The sequence below is a fragment of the Xiphophorus maculatus genome, chromosome 2, assembly GCF_002775205.1.
Source record: "Xiphophorus maculatus strain JP 163 A chromosome 2, X_maculatus-5.0-male, whole genome shotgun sequence".
NCBI lineage: Eukaryota > Metazoa > Chordata > Actinopteri > Cyprinodontiformes > Poeciliidae > Xiphophorus > Xiphophorus maculatus.
The window spans coordinates 5,487,960-5,507,547 of record NC_036444.1 but is presented as its reverse complement, the minus strand read 5'-3'; the positions used below and the strand labels follow the sequence as shown (position 1 = coordinate 5,507,547).

Below are 19,588 nucleotides of genomic sequence, written 5' to 3'. Positions count from 1 at the left end.
GGAGCTCAGCAGATCCTGCTTTACATTTCATTAGGTGGCCAGTTGAAGTCGGCCAATCTCTCCATTTGTCTGCTAATTTGCAAAGCGAGTCAGTGTCATTTGTGCGGCGCTTCCTGGAGTTTTATTTTAGATATATTGACTGGGCTGCATACCATTTATCATATTTTTGTTCCTGGGAAGCTCCTTTCGGTCACCCATTGTCTGTCATACATACATGTTCACTGAGCCTTGACAGAGAAACTTTCTATGATAGTATTTGTTTGTCAGATGTAGGCTAAAGTGGGAGCTTCTCCCTCTGGCAGGCCTACTGAGCACGCTCAGTTCTGCTGAACACTAGGTAGTGGATCAAATCCTTGTTTTGCCTTTACCAAAAACGTAAATTTTATCTGAATTTTTGATCTGAAAAGAGAGCAACTGGACACCTCCAGGCTAGTAAGAAGCAGCAAAAGGGCAATAAAAACCCAGATTTAGGTCTCCTTCTGGGAGATTGCATTGTCTGTGAAAATCAATAAAAGAAATAAAATAAAATAAACAGTATACAAAAACGTCAAACTGTGTATTCAGAAAAATGGATGAAGCTCCATTTTATTGTCCTTTTCTCCTCTCCTGTATTCCAAAAATTGTAATTTCTGTAGCTAAATTTGGTGCCGGTCCTTAGGTGTCATATTTTATATCTGCTGTGTAAACATCATGTTTTAAATAGTTTTTATTGTGGACTTTGATGTTGTCATTGACTTTGCACCATGTGCTCCCAAGTGACTCATTACACTGGAAAAGAAGAGCTGATACAGATATTAAGCTCATAATGAACTGTGTTCATCATTTTTATGAGTCTTCTGTGGAAACCAAGGTGAGTAAAACCGGATTTATGCCACTTCTTACTCTGCATTTACCTGGAGAATAAACTTTTAAAACATCTGGATTTTACTGTCTGGATGTGCTGCTCTGTTTTTAAAAAAGAAAAATGATCGGAAATTATGTATTTATTTAATATAGTAAAATATTTAATAGGTAGGACTGTAACTAAGGATTATTTTAGTGATCGATAATTCTATCAATTAGTCTGACGATTAATCATTTAATCTGATTAAAAAATATATATATTCTGCAGATTTTTCAGGATTTCTGACACAAAATTAGAAATACATTAAATGATGCATATGTCTTTTTTTGGGTTGGTTAATCAATGTCTGACAATAAATTGAATCATTGATTAATCACGATTAATTTCTTTCTTTCTTGCAGTCTGAATTGACAGTGAAATACGGTTTGCTCTTAATTAACTACTTGCTTTCTACGCTTCTGCTTACACCGTGCAAAATCACAAACTCTTGCCAAGTACTTTTGGTCCAGTTTCTAGTGCAAATATCTTAATACACTTCAAATAAGTCAAAATTAACTTTTTAGCAAAATATACGAGCCCGTTTTAAGTAATTCCTTAATATTGATTTTAAAACATACTGGTTTCACTGGCAGATTATTCCTCTTATAACAGGACATTTTCCACTTGTTACAAGTGAAATAATCTGCCTGTAATATCCTACTAAAAAGTTACTTGTAAGTTAGCATCGTCATACTTGAAGTGTAGTAAGATATTTTCACTAGAAACTGGACCAAAACTACTTGGTAGGTTTTGTGATTTTGCAGTGGTGGGTTCCCTGATCAGATTTCTCAGTTTTCTACTGCATCTCTAATTTTTATCAGCCTCTCTCCCATTTGTTTCCTCCTATTTATCCATCTGTTGACAGCTCTTGTTCTGACATTTCTGTTGCATTAACCACTTTGTAAGTTTGAGTCTGTTCCACTGCAATGCATCTTCTCCTTCACTATGTTTATCCTTTTTTTCTCTCCTTAGAAGAGATTTTCAGACACTATTTGTCCTCTGAGAGTACAGTGTACATTTTGCAGGACCTTTGATGATTGAAGCTTTTGGTTCTGTTTGAAAGTCTTTGTTTTTGCGTTCCCTCTTTGTTGGTGTTTAAACTGAGCTTGGTGTTTTAGTCCTCTGAAAGTTGAGTTTTTGCTCTGCCTGATTGTGCTTTAAATACCACTGATCCGATACTCGCAGTGTTTTCGAGCCATGTGCAATCCCCTTAGAAACCTCCAGTCTAGTCATGATTTGCTGCTGAGAAACTCCCTCTTGGCCTAGAATCACAATCTCTCTGCAGAGCCTCCTACAAAGTAAGATTCCTGCTCCAAAGCTGCAACTTCAGACTTAATGTAAATGTAATTCAGTGTTATTCACTAGAAGTTCTCAGTGTGTTGAAAAAGTATTCATACCCTTTAAACTTTAGCACATTTAGTCATGTTACAAACTTCAGTCTTTTTTTTTTGGACTTTATGAGATGGTACAATGTAGTAATATAATGTGAAGAGGATTAAAAGTTTTTAAAAACATTTTTAGTAAATAGAGTCCACATGTGTGTAGGGCTGAGACGATTACAAAATGCAATTTGATTTGCTGAAAGAACAACACACTCAGAGAAGTAATTAAGCCAAAAATGTTTATAATATGAATACATTTAACATTTAAGAAATAAAAAAACTTTGTCTGTAAGTTTGTTCTATCCAGAACTTCTCAAGTGGTTTTAGTGGGGGGAAAAAAATAAAAGAATCCTAATAATTACCTTTTGCTATCTTATTATTAATCGGTTTATCAGAAAAATATGGATGTGAAGTCCAGCAGAATAGGCTGAGCTTTTCACAATATTGAAAGTTTTTATTTAGCTGCAGATGCATCCTTTGCTACAAATGATCAAGCATTCATGGATGGAAATCTTTACATTATTGGATCCATAATTTTCCTTCTGCCTGGTAATTATACACTATTTTGTGCTGGTTTATTACATAAGATCCCAGTGAAATACAGTTTGCAGTTGTATTGTGATAAAACTTGCAGGGCACTTAGTAAAAACATGTTATTTGTGTTTTTAAGGCCACTATAATCTTTAATTTTCTAACCAGATTTGTGTTTGTTGAACCTTAGTGTATAAAGTGTAAGACATCCACCGAAGTTGAGCAAAGTTTATCTACTTCAACATAATTGTAGTGTCTTGAATTAACTAACACCTTCACTCCTGAAGCTGAACGTTAAATTATTCATATTCAAATAATTACCTTAGAGTTGCCTGAGTGCTGTAAAGCCAAGCTGGCAGGTTTCTGTGTGATGACAGACAAAGTGCTCGGGTATTTTTAGCACCAACTGCACAAGGAGGCCCTGAATCTACCTGATTAAGGAATGAAGCGTGGTCAGCATGTAGACCTGAGCTGCTGCGGGGGCGCGGCCTCATGCTACAGCGAGTCTCTATTGGTGTTTTGACTTGCAGCCTGTGGAATTTGTGAATCTTTGTGCTGCCAAGGCTCACAAAGCAGCCTGAACAGCAAAGCAAAGCGTTTTTCACAATGACCTTCAGAGAGATGTCGCCAAAGCCACTGGGGTTGAGAAATATTATGAGTTCATTGATCTCCTGGCCTGATTCACTGTATTTACACGTTTGTTTTTTCCACTTTGCCTTCACCCTGAAAGAGGTTAACAAAGAGAGAGATAAAACTGTGTGCTGGAAGTTGCTTGTACTGTAGTGTGTAAGAAATCATTCTCGTGTAAGAAATCATTTTGGGTTTGTAACAGAACTCTTCTCTTTGATCCCTGTTGTTATGTTACATGATAAAACTTGTTGTTTCGTTGGATGTCTCAGTTCTTATCAGGTTTGTTTCCATCACACAGATGAAGGAATATTTGGACGTTTCTTGGTCTCATATCCTCGAATCAGACTGGATAGCATCAGCCCTGATGTTTTTCTGCCTACTGCTTGTGTCTGTAACTTTTACAATCCAAAGATCCATTTTCATCCACAGTAAAGCTTAATAAAACCTGTTTACAGCAGGAAATGTTACATCACTTTTTTTTTTTGATGAACATCTACTACATAAGCTGTGTTATTTTTAAATATCCACTATTTAAATGTCTTCCATTGTGGAAGAGCTGCAGATTGCAGACCCCGAGCCCAGAGAATAGCATATTTGTCTCATAGTAACAAGAAATCATTTGAGTTTCAGTAGGATGCGTTCACACCAGCTTTATTTAGTCCACTTTAATCCAAATCTAATTTGTTAGCAGAAAGAGGACTACATTACGAGAGCCTAGCGCTAACATAGGGCTGGTCTATAAATCAATAACAGTATATATTGCGATAATGATGAATACCAACAGATAATACATCTGATAGCGTATTCAATATTCAATATATAGAATATTCACTAAACTCTGATTCAGAACCGCACAGCATTCTGGGAGATGTAGGCATCTTTAGCCGCTCAACTTCTCACGGCTAGCTAAGCAAAGTTGGTGGGATTAGCTAACTAATTCACTCATTGGTTTCCTAGCAACAACCAGTTGAGTAACTTGCACAGCAGCAGTTTAAAGTTTGCTTCTCCTCCGTTTCTCATAACTGCTTAAAAATAAAAAAATCTGCGTTGAGTGAAAACTGTGGATAAAAGAGGAAAGATCACACAACCATTTTGACAGTATTTCAGAAATGTAAAACAAGAAATGAATTGATAATTATTGATATTGACTGATTTAAAAAAAAAGAGTATCCATATTGTCCAGCCTTACACTAGCAGGCAAAAAATTGTGTGGTTTTTAAACAAAAACAAAAGAGAAATCCTACAACTGCTAAAATCAGGCATTATTACATTTTATTTTACATTTCATGAAGAAGGAAGTGTCTTCTTCAGAGGTTTTCATGTTGTTTCCTTCAGTTGTTCTTGGTGCAGCGCCACCATAGGTGAAGAGGGGAACAGGCTTTTCAAAGGGTTTGCTTGGTTTGATACAGTGCACTGTAAAAACAAACCGCAGCAGCTGAAAATGTATGAAATGTTTCAGTTTTGGTCCCAAATCAAACCAAGTCTACCAGACTATCAGAAATGAAAGCTCCTTTAATCACAAACTCATTCATAACCCTGGCAGATTTTAGGTAAAATCACTTTCTTTTAACTGAGAAGTTCATGATCAAAAACTTTGTTGTGGTAAAAGTGTGACAAAATATATAAAAATATATAGAGGTTATGAATACGTTTTGCTCTGCTCTTTTGCAGAATCTATTAGTCTGGTGTGTCTGAATGTGACCGTTCAGGCAGCTGGTCCTTTTCCACCTCCATTTGACACATACTGCTAATTACCAGAGCACAAACACCCATCTTCCCCCCATGCGCTTGCTCACTGGTGTGCATAAGACTGGTCATCTCAGCCCCAGCTCCCTGAAGACAGGCAGGGAGTGGAACTGTTTATGCATGTGGTTCTCTTTCGCTACCGCTCAGCAGGAGCAGAAGCCCCTGCAGAGTGCATGCAAAGCGGCTCTGACTCTGGTGCCTCTCTCTCTCCATCGGCCTCCAGCTACTGGGAGTTGCAGTCGCTGAACATGCAGCTGCTCAGAGCAGCAGCAGGTAATATTTTGCACCTTGGTGACAAAAGGGGAGAGCGTGGGAGTGCAGGTGGAAGAGGAAAGAGCCAAAGACAAGAGCGTGTGGGCAGATAGAAATTGCTCCTTTGAGAGTGGATAAACATGTGAACACTTAGTACTTCCTGTCTCTGTCCGACTGTGAGTGGGCCGTTAATGAGTCTGAAAGCTTCATCCTTGGCACCTGTCAGCCAAGATGAAGATGAAACATCTAGTGCAGGCCGCAGCTGAAAAGAAACACTTCATTTCTCTTTAATAAATAATAGTTTATTTGAGTTTTAAATGTCTTTTTTCCCTTTCAGCTCCATGCTTTTGATGGTGTGTATCTAACAAACTGAACATGACAACTGGTTAAGTCATTCAAGACTATTGCATACTTCAAAGCGCTGTATGGTTGTTATAGCATAGAGGATAAATATTGACCAACAGCACTTAACCTGGCTGGTTTTGATGCCTCTCTTTTCCAAGTACAAGTGGCAGCATATAAATACATGCTTGCTAAATCTTTTACTAAACAAATCTGCATATTTATTATGATAACCATCACGCACTTTCCTGATTCTCTGTAAAATTTATACTTTTGCACATTTTGATCTCAACTGCTTCTAAAAACAGTCTAAGCTTTTAAAAAAACACTAATTCATTTTTTGGCAATAAGTTAATCTATTTTGGTGTTTGGAAATGAGCCATTTCAAAAGCATTCTGATTGTTAAGTCACTTTCTAGGGCCACTGTCCTGTTACCTGGCAACCCAAGCTGAGCTCCTCCACGCTTGGTCAGCTGGTTTTAGCGCTGTACAATGGCTGCTGGAAAAGTCAAGTGTTTTGTTTTTGACTTACCATTAAGAAGCTACTTGCTGCATTCCTGTTGCTTGTAAGCCTGTTGCAATAAGTCATGATAAATTAAAATGAGGTAAATAATTTCCTTTTTCATGACTGATTGGTTTTTTTCTGTCTTTGTTTTTACAAAAAACTGGATGACAAAAGGCTTCAGTCTGGTTCTGAAGGGCAATTTAGTTTACAGAGACTTCTGTACCACTTTTATTTGTTGTTTTGGTTGTTTTGTTTATTTTTGTTGGATATTTAAAATGATTTCCAGGTCAAGTGTTAAATATCAGTTAGAAATTAAAGTTTCTTGATATTTGAGAGGGTGTACTTGCATTGTTATGCTTTTATTGTTAGGGACAATATTATCGTTTATCGCAATAATTTTTGGAACAATTTATCGCCCAGCAAAATTTGTTATAGTTGATTGTGCAGGAGGCTCCTCTTCTGCTTTTCAAAGATGTTTAGTTGTATAACTACATGCCTGTGTGCGAGTATAAATGGTCCTGGGGCCCTTTTAGAGCTACTTGACCACAGATATGTTTCACCAAACATAAAATCAACTTTTCCCAAACCCAGACAGAAAAGTGGGACACAGGACTTTGGATGATTTAGAGAAGCTGTACAAAGAGTACGGGTCAAAGATCCTGCTTTCTGCATGCTCTGTTATTGTGAAATGTCATGGTTTTAGCATGACACTGTGTTTCCTGTAGCTTTCATTTTAGTCATCTTATGATTTCTATTCCTTAGGATGTATCATAAATATTAAAGTGCTTTAATTACTTTGATTGATGGTTTTGCTACTCTGATTGTTCCTCTTGCTCCTGTGGTCTCTGGATTTTACGAGTCAAACAACCCAACAGTGATAACATCAAGGAATGTGAGTCCACCAGGTTATGTTTGCTCTGTTGTAACGTCTAACGGTGCTCTGCACCAAAATAAAGTGCAGTCAAGTTTTTTTCTGTTGTTGTTTGAGAATAAACAGACTCTGCATGGCCTTGATTTGACCGAACCCTCTCTTAAATAGATTCTTGGAACAGTAGTTAGTAACTCCCACTCCCACTGAAGTGGCTGATGAGCTGACTGCTTTGAAATGTTTCCACTGTGAACGGCTGACCCAGGCGGCGCTTCCTGATTTATTAAAAGAAAACGGCAACAAACAACACGTCCCTTCAATCAAAGCAAACCCTCAGCTACTGGCTTGATCTTGGCTGAGAAGATTTTGAATGAATCGCTGCACAAACGTGAAACACTCTGAGCTACTGACGACGAAGTTTTTCTTGGTTGCCTCAGGGTGACTGAGTCAGACTTCGTGGGTGTGATGGTGACGTTTTTACCGCTCGTTTGAAAGCTGGATAAATGCAATGCCCACGGATATTTTTCGCAACTTTGCATCAGTTACACTTTGATAAAAATATTTTTGGACACATTAGGACAACTTTCAGTTCCAGATTGTGTCAGAGATCCACTGAGTAATTATATTTGCTGTCTTTGGAGTTAAATTGGGGCCATAAAGTTTGTTCAAAAGAAAATAAAATTTTAAATGAAAAATTATTTTGAAACTGAAAAAAAGTTTGAAAAAATTGAGGCCACAAATTTTTTCTTTGTTAAAAAGAAAAAAAAACTGAAAGTAAAAAAAGATTTGAAACAAACAAAAGTTTTAAACTGAAAAAAGAATCTGAAGCTGGAAAACAAAATTATAAATCTGAAACTGTTTTGAACAGTTTTTTTAGTTTTGCATCTTTTTCTGGTTTCAAATCATTTTTCTGTTTCAGAATAATTTTACAGTTTCAAATCTTTATTTTCACTTCTTTTTTTAAAGTTTCAAAACTTTTTTCAAGTTGTAAATCTTTTTTTCAGTTTCAAACTTATTTTTGTTTCATACTCATTTTTCAGCTTAAAATTTGTCGTCATTTCAAACCTCTCAGTTTAATTTTGTTTTTTTCGGTTAAATTTATTTTTTTTAACTTTGAACAATCATTTTGTCCCCAATTTAGCTCCATATTTACAGTCAAATAAGTTGTTCTTAAAGGCATCTTGTGGTAAATCTGTGAGATGATGATGTCTCTCTGGGGGTGAGAACTTTTCCCCAGATAATTAGAAACTGACGGCTAACGCTGATGGCGGCTTTATGAATTTTTAAAAAACTCTTCCACATGACACAGCACACACACAGATGGTTGAACAGCTTGCTTTGACTTTTCTCTCTGACACCTTTTTATTGCACAGGCTCTTTATTCGCTGTGCTCTCATTTTCAATGGGTTAGGTTATTAGATATGTCACATATCCTCCAGATAATTGCTGTCCCCTTCTCCTCCTTCTCGGGGTCTGGAGGTTTTTCTGCGTCCCAGCTGGTGGTCATGTGACCTGCCAGCATTGGAAGACCTCCCTAGAGGGAAGCAAGACCAACCGTTTTAACTGAGCCTATACCTCTCTGTGAAACTGAACCCTGTTTGCATTATTTATAAAAGAAAATGGTGAAAGTAGTTCATAAATGACTTATTATTACACATATGATCTAGATTTCCCATCTTTTCTTGTTATATAAAGTAGACTTAGCCTTTGTAGATTGGTTATATTAAATGGTACTTATTATGCAAAACCCACATTTTGCATCTTTTTGTATTTCCATTTTTGCATCTTTAATCACAGACAGTCTGGGCTTTCTCCCATTCACTTGGATTTCTCTGACAGAATTTCAACCGGGCCAATCAGCAAACAGGAGAACTTGTGAACAATGACATAAATTTTCTGTGCTGTTTTAGAATTGTAGTCTTCCTGTAATTTAGTCATGGCAGCAGAGTAAGTGAAGGAAGCAGTTCAGTCCATGTTGGCCACGCTTACAAATGTTGAATTAACTTTAGCAACTGCCTCGTTCGACTCTGCACTTCTCTCTCCGCAGTGGAGGATGGTTGTTTGCAAGGCTAGTGCTGAACTGGCGGCGCATTAAGTACGTAACAGACAAACATTAGTGTTAAAATTGAACAACTTGTTTTAATTCAACATAATCCACGCCTCCAGGAAGCAATTGTTTCTTGATAGCCGAGCGTCCAGATCCTCTGGACGAAGCAAAGTGTAGAACAAGGGTCTTGTTTTTACCCAAGTGGTAGAAACCGCTTGGGTTTCTACTGATTCTGAAAAAAGCCCAAGCACTTAAATAAAAATACAAGCACCAAGTTGTTTTTTTTAGCAATAAGTAAAAAAAATTTCGTCTGAAAAAGGAACCGTTTCAAATTCAAAAACCTCTCGATTGTTAAGTTGCATTCGTGCAAGTTTTAATGTTGAGTTGAGGGGCGTGGCCAGCACCAGCTTGTTTGGATTTAAAGTAACAGGAGGCCTTAAAACAGCTCATTCTTAACTGAGCAGACTGGAATCTCATTATCTAAGAATGCACAAAAATGTAGCAAACAAGACTAGGAAGCACAATAAGCTAAATTTAAAACTTTATTTTTCTGTGTAATGCTAAGGAGCAGTGGAGTTGCTCTGAAGATAAGTTTCTGTCTCTGAGTGTGACCCTTCGCTGCACCCAGCAGGTTGATGAGCTGAAGAGCTGTTTGGCCATTGTTTGGTAATTGTCCGTGCTTTCACGTAGTCCTTAGCTGCAGACTCCCTGCTGAACCTGCTTGATATTCAGTTCTTTCTCAGCTTGTTAACACAACTGCCAGCAACTAGGGAGGATGTAAATGGGATCCAGAGGTAAATGCATTGTTTTTAGGTCTTAGATGTGTTTACAACAGCTTTAAGTCTTCCTCATTCTCTTGACGCAGTGCAGCCATGATCAGTTCGCTCTCCATCATGCAACATCTCTGTCAGGACTTGCTAAAGAATGAGCTGGAGGAGGAGCAGCTGCACTCTGAAAACTGTTGGGATAAAAAAATAATCCAGGTTCATCTTCAGTGCAGCGGAAAAGAGTTTGCTAGCCTCAGATTTTAGAAATTGAAGCAGAATACAGTAAAAAAGATGTTTAATTGTACCTTGGTTCTTGGAATAACACTAAATCCAAATTTTCCATGTTCTGTCTAAAGTGCCAGTTGACCAACTGGCAATTAGTGCATCTATTTGCAATGCAGTGTAATAATTAATTTCTCAGGATTTATATATTCAAGCATAAAAGCGGCATATTCACTAATATAAACGGCTAGAAATGCTTATAAGACGTTGTGTGCCACCTCTGTTAGATGTTTGAATCCAGTTTGAGGGAAAGAAGTGTCTTCAGAAATGTTTTTTTGTATTAATGATTTTAAAATGTCTTTACAGTGTAGATGGAAACAGTAATATTACCTGAGGTATTAGTTTTCATGAAAAGTTTATAAATGGGTAAAAAGAAACAGCCTTTCAGTTTTTAGAGTGTACCTGCAAACAGAGTTAAGGAAATACCTTCCATGATATAACTCAGTGATCGAATGTGAATAATGCCCTGATGTGCCGGTTAACAAAAGTGGGTAGTAATCAGTTACATTTAACTAAAAATTTACTTTTAGAAGTAGCTTTACAACACTGTACTTTTTTACTTTATACTTAAAGTGTAACTAACTCCCAAATAATCTTTTCTTTGCTGATAAACTATCTAAATAAGTTATTTAGAGTTCTAAATTTATGTTTTTTTTGGGACTTTTTACTTTGTTTAAATTTGCTTAGTAATATTATGAAGTATCCCCACAGCTCACCATTTACAATAACTCTCAAGAAACTTTAATGATTTAAAGCAGCATATAATCTCCCTTTGGAATCAACCAGAGCCAGCCCAAGGCATATGGGACCCTCTTTGGACCCTCTTTTACTTGTTTAAATCATAACTTGGACGAACATCCAAATAAATAAATGAAGGAATAATTCACGTTCAAAACATTTTTCGATTTTTTAAAGATAAATTCCTGCTTTCTACTTTAGTTCTTTTTTAAATCGATATTATCAACGAAGCGTTCATTACGGTGTAGTGCATGCAGACTGGGCCGAGCTGGACCTGCTTCACATCCGGGCTGTGACATCATCGCCTCGCTGGTTCCATTGCGTCCTTACTACTGGCGCACGCCGCTCTGCCCCGCGAGCACATCAGCAGCAGCAGCAGCAGCAGCAGCAGCAGCACCGACAGCGCTGTTTTCACACCAGACGCTTCCCCCAACTATCAAGCTGCTGCTGCCTTATTTCTGGATACGACGTGCTTGCTTTTGATTTTTACTTCATTCCTTCTGATTCTTCGCCTGTTTCGCATCGCTTGCCCGGACAGCCTGGACATTTCGCGGAGCGTTTTTCTTTGTGAGTACTGACTCGGGGCTTGCCCCGACGCGACAACAACAGGGGGCGTTAATTGTATTGATTGTGTGATGGTTGTTGCTAGCAGAAAGCTATGGAGATGAACCCCGTGAATGCCGTCTGTGATGCGGTTGCATGCGGCTCGGACCAGGCCACCCCCTGCTTAGCGTTTTGTTTCTGACATGGCTTTTGTGTACAAACAGCTTTGCTGCCGTCCAGATTCTTTGATTTTTGTCCCGCGTTTGCCTGAAGCACCTCGTTATTTTTGCTGACTGCGTATCCTTCAGGGTTGCGTCTTAATTGCTACCCTCATTTTTATTTCTAGGCTATAAAAAAAAAAAACAACACAAATCAGCATTTCCAACCCGCAATTCTTAGAAAAAAAACACCCCAGATATACAAAAGAACACATTTATAACTGTGAAAATATTGTTTTAGTCATTCAGAATACTAAGGTTTCTGTTTGTTTTTATTTTCATGATTCCTGCATATTTTTGATGTTGATTCACATCTGGTTTGAGTCTAATTTTCAATCATTGGATATAAATCCTGGTTTAACACACAGTTTGCTGCTGTCGAAACAGCATTTCCATATTTCTGAAGTGTTTGCCATCCCCTTAACTGCAAACAGTCCTGAAAGCATTGCTGTTTTTTCCCTCCCTCTGTGACTCCATTCCAGTAATCTGCATCAAGATCCCAGTTCCCTTTGCTTCCAGTGCTGAACTGCAGTGTGGTTTTCTGGTGATCTTTGAAAGCTAATCACAGTCAGTAAGGGTGTAATTATGCTGCATTAAGCTACCTTTCCTGCAGTGGCTCAAACTGACCTCTCATTAACCTGCCAAACACACACACAGCACAAACTAGCTGAACATTTTATTATGACGGCTGTTTTGATCTTGTGTTTTGGAGCAGAAATCCTGGAAAGAAGTAAACAAGTGATCAGCTGAACCTGTTTCTCGTGGTTTTGGAGGATGTTTGCGGAGGCATTTTGCTACCGCCGTCATGTGCTCATCTGGAATCATCTGGAAAACAACCCCTCATTTCTCACCAAATGCAACACTCTGGGTGGGACTAGTTTGATTAAGAAGGTTTAATTGGCATAAGTTATCACTGGGTGTTTATGAAAAGCTTTAGTACGCCTCATGCTTGAAACACACTTTCAGTTCTGATTTTAAATGCTACATTTATTTCTATATGAGGCAAAAAGAGGAATCATGCCTGAGAAGAAATTCTTACTTCCCATTTGGTAAAGCAAGGTTAGAGGGATTGTTCTGGATTGTTGAATTGAAAAAGGGTTCTTAAAAAATGCTAAACAGTTAGTACTTTTACTCTTTTACCAGTTCTATTTGCACCAATTTCCTAATTTTATGCCTGTGTACAAATAGTTTTGTACCAACGCACTTAAACCACGTCATTTTCATTTACTTTGTAGGTTTTTGTAAATATTTTGATGAATTATTGAGTTAAATGTTCATAAAAATGCTAAAATCTTTTGTATAATTTAATCCAGATGCTTATTAAGATTTGAAAACTTTGTGTCGTACTTCATTTTTACAAAATTTGACAGATTATGATCTGTGATCCAGCCAAAATAACTGATCTGCTTGAGTCATGCAGCCAAATTTAATTAGATTAGATTATGAGTAAAAGAGAGAAACTATTTGAAATTATTGCTTGACAAAGTATCAACTACCAAAATGTTGGATACAAAAAAAACAAAAAAGCGGTAAGACATTTTTGAGGCAGGATGACCAGCAACCCTGACATTTTTTTAGTATTAATCTAGGTTAATTGGTCCCTGAATCTGATGTTAACATACAGTCTGAGTGCTGAAACCAAAGTGGATTTCTGCCATCTAATTTGCAAAAACCATAGCAGTTTATGGCAACACCACTAATAAAACCTTTAAACTGTAATTTTACATTTGTTGGCCTAAAAATATATATATTATTTAGACAGGGAATTGAGGTAAGAGCTCCAGGGATTGTTCTGTATATGATCGAACATGTAAAGATGTTTTAAGTTTGATGAAATCATGTTGAAACACATCGAATCTGAAGATAATGTTTCCCTGATCTTGCCCCCTTAAATGCAGGCCAGCTGAAAAGATCTATAAAAATGGTTCACAAAGGTCCAGGCTAAAGCTGCTATTAATTTGTTTACAATTAAAGGCTTTTTCAACATCTAAACCATCTTTTAAATGTTTATTACAGTTAAAAAAGGAGTGGTATTAGCTTGACTCAAACTTATGAACCCTGGATTATTAACACAACCTCCTTTCCTGTTGAGCAACACAAATACAGTGCATACGTGTCATGATTAAAAATTTAAAATGATTTGTCATGTAACGTGAAAATATTCTGTCATCACTGCATTGCTGCAGCTGTTCTGACTGGAAATGACAATATTTGTAATAAGACTTTTTATTTATTTATTTATAAAACAGTTTCTGTTGTTTGCACATCGTAAATAACTATTTAAATGTGATTTCTCTCAGTATTATGGCTCTGGTGATGCAGAGAAAGCATGTAGCTTTTGAGCTTGAATGTTCAAAAAACACCATCTGAAAATGTGCGTACAGCACAAATATGTAAATATACCAATATATTTACGACTATTTTGTTTTATTTATTGCTAACAAAAAAGCGAAATGATAAAAACCGCAGTATCCCAACTGAAAGATAAGAATGACATTAGTTCATTCATATTTAATCAGATGAAAAAGTTATTGCTTTCCAGTTTGAGCTTTTGTATTTTTAAGATTTTTGATTATTTAATTCAAATTAAATATTTATATATAAAACATAGATATCTATTTAAAATAGAGTCATTACATTGTACCTTAAAGTTGAAATTTGGTGTATTGCACAGTGGTAGTTTTTCTACCCAGAAGACTTCAGTTTGGAAAATATGACTTTAAAGGCTCAAAACGGACATTTTTCCTTTTCTTTCTAACAACAGCAGACCTAAATGCACAAAGCTGTTCCCAAAATAAGTTTGATAAATGTTTGTTTTTGATGTTGCATTCTGTAGAGTTGCTTTTACTGGGGCTTGAGATTGAGCACTGATTTGTCAAGAAGGGGAAGTTTCACAGGCATCGAAAGTGAAGGTGGAAACTTTGATGGGCATCTAAAGTTGGGAAGTTGAATTGTGGTTCATATTTTGGCCTTTAAAGGATCCTTGACTTTAGTCGCATGAGGAGCAGCTGCAGCTTCTCAGCGAGGGTCACGGGACGCTGCTCTCACATGCCTTAAAAGACTGTCGTGGTTAAAGGGAAACTATTAAATTTACTTTTTACACATTTTCATACCTTCATTTAGGTGTCAACTGCTTCTAGAAAGAGTCAAAGTACTTTAAAAGATCCCTACCCAGCTGTTTTGTGGCAATAAGTTTATGTTTTTTGTGTCTGGAAATTGAGCAATTTCAAAAACCTACGGAATGTAAAGTCACAAAGCAGCAGGCACTGATCCTTCACCTAGTGACCCCAGCCACGCCCAGCCCTGTCACCTAGCAACCCCAGCAGAGTTCTGCCCCGTTACCTAGCAACTCGAGCAGAACTCCAGAAGGTTTGGTCGCATTAAGCAGTACATCAATTAATCTCATGATGAATTAAAATGAGGTTGATCATTTCCATTTGCTTGATTCTTTTTCTTCTTTCTTCAGTCTGGTGGTGTGGTCTCAACAAGCCCCTTTTTTTGGAGGACAATTTCGTTTACAGAGACTTCAGTTTCCATTTTATTTCTTGTTTTGTTTATTTATGCGAGATATTTTAAATATCTTCAAGATCCAGTGTAAAATGTCCTTTATAAATTAAAGTTTACTGGTCTTTGACAGGTTGTTCTTGCATTATTATGCAAGTGTTTTGTTGGTAACTTACTATCCAGAAATCACTTGCTGCATTCTTGTTAGTTGTGCAGCAGGCTCTATTAATGCTTTTCAAATATGTACACTTGTATAATTTATATTCATTTTCAAACATTGAACTTAAACTTGTTGTAAGAGGCCCTGAAACAACTTATTCTGAAAAAAGCTCAAAATTGGTGGAACTGAACAGTCTAAAATCTTATTATCTGAGAATGATTTTATAATGAACATGTTTTGTATCACCCATAAACCTATCCTCACCTGTTCAAGGAAGCATAGTAACAGGTTTTGATCAAAATTGTCTGCAAACATTCAACGCTTTAATTGGTTTGTGGGATTTTTACACAATTATTGTATAAAAAGGCTAAACTTTCATATCTTTTGCGCCACTCGCTACACATTTCATATCTTGCTCCATGGTTTCTGTAATGTTAGGGGGCATTTTTCCAAATGAAACACAAACAAGCATATTGTCAGATTCTTATTTTAACTTTTGAACAATAATGTGTCACTGGCGTTTATTATAGTTGCTTGTTTTTATGGACTAAAAGCTCAGTGATTCCAATACTTCGTCTTGTTAATGCTTAGTAATTAATGCTAAATATCATGTTTGTTTGCAGTTTGATGGTCCGTTCATGACCGTTGTGCTCAGGGCTACTAAATGTGTCTAATTCAGAGCATCTTTCCAGATTCAACAAGGCCTGCCGGTCGTTGCTTGATTTCTGTTTTACTCTCTTTGGAGGAAGCAGCCTGTTTCTATGGATTCATAGGTTGCTTGATCGGCTGTGTCACCTTGACCCACTTTGCACACAGTCGCAGCTGCTTAAAGCGAGACGCCAATTTAATTATATGAGAACAAAAAAATAAATCAGATTTGTTGCCCAAATTGCCAGCTGCATTCTGTTGTTTAAATATAAAGGTCTAAGGTGAAATCTTAATGAGCAAGCAGCTGAAGCAGCAATCTAATCTATGTTCTTCCCATGGATTGAGTTTTGGTTTATGGTAATACTCCCATGGATGTTCTGCCGGATTCTTGAAATATTTCACAGTAGATGATAAGAAGAACCCAAAAACACCCAAATAAATGACAATTTGAATTCCTTGTTTGTGTTGAAATGTTCCAGTTAAAATATCCATGTGGGCGGTTTTGTTCCTCTAATGGGCTAAATTAATTTAAACAAGAATATGATGGCCAGTCAGTTTGTGTAGAAATACACCGATCAAGATTTTCCTGGGAGAAAAAAAATTCTTTGAAAGCTAAAATGCAAATTACAATTTTTAACTACATTGAAAAAACACAATAGCTTACCTACTATTTGGTAATAGTTGTACTTGTATTATTTGCATTTATTATACAAGAAGGGGACTTAAAACTTTATTGCAATATTTTGTGGTACTATTGTGATAACGCCAAAAATGACTAAAACACCATTTATTATTTATTTATTAGGAAACTGTATGGCACATCATTCATAATGATACAAACACAAATATAGTTCTTGAAAGACAAAATAAGCTCCTCCAGGAAGTGAAATTTATATTCCTGACCTGCACATAGTAGTAGCTGGAGAAAATAGTAAAAATAACAATATATAGGAGCTTGTTTTAGGAAAACAATTCCTTAATATTGATGAAAAAGTACTAGTTACACTGGCAGATTTGTCTTACACTTATGCAAGACATTTTCCCATATCATAAGTGAAATAATCTGCCAGTGCAACCAGAACTTTATCAACATTAATACATTATTGACTAAGAACAAGCTTCTGTATCTTGCTGAAAAGTTACTTGTAAGTTAGTTTTGTCTTATATTAAGTGTACTGAGATGTTTGCACTAGAAACTAGACCAAAAATACTTGGTAGGATTTTGTGTTTTTATAACGTGTCAAACCGAACAAATGGTATTTTGATTCAGGCTGCAGGGATTGAAGAAGAGAACAAGCTATTAAGCAGATAATAGTAAGGTTTTGAGCTTTCAACCTTTCACAGGAACTTATTAACCAAAAATTGAGATCTAAAATTGTCCAATTGATTGATGCACCTGCAGCAACGATTCAAGTCCAGTTTGACCAAAGAATTTGTTTTTGCAGTGCAGTTGGATTTTTTGAAGCTTTATAGGTTGTCGTTCTGATTCTAACAGAAAATGACTACCCTTCGTGTGATTTCCTCAAAAATTGCATCAAAACTTGTGCTGTTAGTTGATGGGATGTGATTGAAGCCCCATTTCTGGCAGTTTGACATGTTTCGTTTTAATTTTATGTCACATTTTCATTTGTAAGCGACTCTAAATGTCCTTTAAATGCTACAGCTCCCGGCCTTAGATATTACAGTAGATATTCTAGTTAATCCCACTTGGTGACAGCACATTGCTTTTTGCCATGTGGCCTCTTTGCAACTGCAAAGCTCCCCTAATGTCTTTTTTTGTCTTTTCACTCGGCGCGCCCCCGAATGCCCTCTCATAAACTGCCTATTCAGCTTGACCTTTGTGGGGACGGCTATTCATACTTCTGGTGGTACTTTTCCTGGACCGTTGCAGCTCAACTCTTGCATGCTTGTTAGGAATGCCTACCTGATAACATGAAAGCCTGAATCCGTTCTTGGTGCTCTTGTCAAAAGATGTGTTCAGGTTTCTTGCTTTGTAATAGGATTAGGACTGTGAGCATTAACAAGGGTTGGACTAGGGCTAGTATAAGAGCCGTGTCTGGTGAGTTTCAGTTGGATTTGCTTTAGGGATCATGAAGTTTTTCCTTTGCACTTTTGTAGATGTAGTTTGTGGATTTTTCTTAACTGATGATTTAGACAGACAGGATAAAGATTTGTGTTTTAGGACAAAGAAAGGTTTGTTTCAAGTTTTGTTTTAGACAGACATTCAGACACAAGTTATAAAAATTCTTATGGTTATTTATTTATGATAATATGAAAAGATCAATTCATTTTCTCACCAAATTTATTGTTGCTATTTGGACCCAAGTTACTTCAATTTTTACTTGTAAACAAACCATTTCCTAAACTGTTTAACCACATTTATTTTTCTTTGGAATTAAATGTTGTAAAAAAATAAAATTTTAAATTTCTCAAACTTTTAAGAGTAAGCCATGTTTCCATTTATTTTGCAGCTGACTTATGGGAATTTTCGATCTCTTAAGCTCAATTTACTCTGAGTATAAATTGCTGCTGTTGTTTATGTGTGTCATGTAAACATATTACCCAACAGTAGATGTTACCAGATTATTGGAAATTACCTTTTAATCATAGGTTCTTAATACAGGACAAAGGTACGGTGGCCGACAGGTGCAAATGCGCAGCAAAAGAGAAAACATGCAAACAAAAAAGAAGACACCCCCGAATGAAATGCAGCAAATAAAAAGAGAGACGCAAACACCCCCGAATGAAATGCAGCAAATAAAAAGAGAGACGCAAACACCCCCGAATGAAATGCAGCAAACAAAAAGAGAGACGCAAACACCCCCGAATGAAATGCAGCAAACAAAAAGAGAGACGCAAACACCCCCGAATGAAATGCAGCAAATAAAAAGAGAGACGCAAACACCCCCGAATGAAATGCAGCAAACAAAAAGTGTTGAAAACGGAAGTGCTCCAGACCACTAGGGGGAGTCAAAGAAAATAGTATTCATTTCTATGGGACCAGATGCAAGATTCTTCTTCTTCTTCTTCTTGGTATTTATTGGCGGTTGGCAACAAACTTACAGTAGCATTACCGCCACTTACCAGTATGGAGTGTGGTTCGAGATGGTCTATAAACTTTCACTTTCTACCTTTTCCCTCCATTAACTCCTGATTAAACATACCCCCACACATACACACCTGCTTATATTATCCAACTTGCTTATAACTTTATATACCCCTCTTTGATATTCTTTACACATTCACACCCAACTTGCTCTACTCATATCCTATGAAATAGCTTTGTTTTTTTAAGATACCGAATAATTATTTGAATATGTCTACTCCCGAAATCTCTCCTCAAAAATTCTATTAAATTAAACCTTTCTTTAATACCTACACACTCTCTCAGCATGCATCTTCTCTCTTCTTCATACTTACAACACTCTAAAATAACATGCTCTATTGTTTCAGACTTCTCACAATAATCACACTTTCCAGATGCAAGATTCAGAGAGATACCTTTACTTTCTTTCAAATTTCTTTCTCTGAATCTTGCATCTG

At 36.8% G+C, this 19,588-nt stretch overlaps 1 protein-coding gene across 10 annotated transcripts in view; it reads left to right on the top strand.

Annotated features, from left to right (window-relative positions):
• The window catches only part of LOC102238101 (pleckstrin homology domain-containing family A member 5-like), a 114,486-nt gene that overhangs the window by 36,243 nt on the left and 58,655 nt on the right, over positions 1-19,588 (top strand). The window contains exon 1 of one of the 10 annotated variants that reach the window (XM_023343740.1): positions 11,310-11,539. The exons of the other annotated variants lie outside the window; for them this stretch is intronic. The gene's annotated coding sequence lies outside the window, so the exon portion shown is untranslated. Of the gene's footprint in view, positions 1-11,309; positions 11,540-19,588 lie in introns of those variants that run through there. 10 annotated transcript variants of the gene reach the window in all.